Genomic DNA, 1,059 nt, shown 5'->3' with positions numbered 1-1,059 from the left:
CCTACAGATCACGGTTGCTGCCAGTATTCAACACTGGGACTCATGGTATCACTGCTGGACTGAGAAACCTTTTTGCATTATTCCCTTGGTAATGCAAAGGATTTTCCTCCCTGTCAAGACTGCATCTATTGTGTTGCCTATTACTTTTAGTGTGTAGTTCTCCCTTGATGGCAAATGTAGCAGAGTGTTGGACCAATGGTGAAAAACAACAACAAATAAAAAAAAACACTTCATGTGAGGTGTTGTTGCTGAGGTGAGTAAAAGTTAAATGAATTCAAGTGAGTCCTCTGTAACCGCCATCAAGTCAGTCAAGTGCCTGCCCACAGTAGCTCTATCACGCACACAGCAAACTCTTTTCACTGACCACTGGCCACATACAGCACTTTCCAAAATAACCTCACGCCCCAACTGATGAACATGAATAACGGCTTAAAACATCCATCCAGCCAGTAAAGAAGCTTATTTGTTTTAAAACAAGATGCCATTTTTAAAGGGAATATTTATACATTGTTCTATTTTGGTTATTTTAATGTTAACGTTTTGTATATACCGTATTCTAACTCATGAATAAACGTGAAGTGTTTTTCAAAATAGGACACTTGTGTGTGGCTTTCAATTTGGGAAAATAAACAACTTCCTGTTTCCACAGCTCTTTATTAAGAAAGAGAACTTTATTGACAACTAGCGATTATCCGATTCAAATTCTACATTGTTGAGGAAAATATAGTCAACAGAAAAAGCTTCAAGGAAATGCCTTTTAATTCACAGTTATTTACTAAACCATACATATCTTTTTAAGAGTCTCTTCCATACTTAGACATCACCTGAAACCATTTTGTTCCTTATTTTACTTGACAGCAGAGTCGAACAGTCTGCAAATTGGCCTGTGGGAAGTAAAATATGGTCTACTTGGATCAGGGTTGTTTAAAGATGACCTCTGACCCCTAGCACAGAGAGCCTTCCACAGTTGTTTGAGGCATGCCTGAACCAGAGATGCAGCTACTTACAGTGAAATGAACTATGAATGACTGTAACCGCATATTGATCAAATACCACACG

The sequence above is a fragment of the Syngnathus typhle genome, linkage group LG1, assembly GCF_033458585.1.
Source record: "Syngnathus typhle isolate RoL2023-S1 ecotype Sweden linkage group LG1, RoL_Styp_1.0, whole genome shotgun sequence".
Classification (NCBI taxonomy): Eukaryota; Metazoa; Chordata; class Actinopteri; order Syngnathiformes; family Syngnathidae; genus Syngnathus; species Syngnathus typhle.
Note: the sequence above shows the minus strand (reverse complement) of the source record.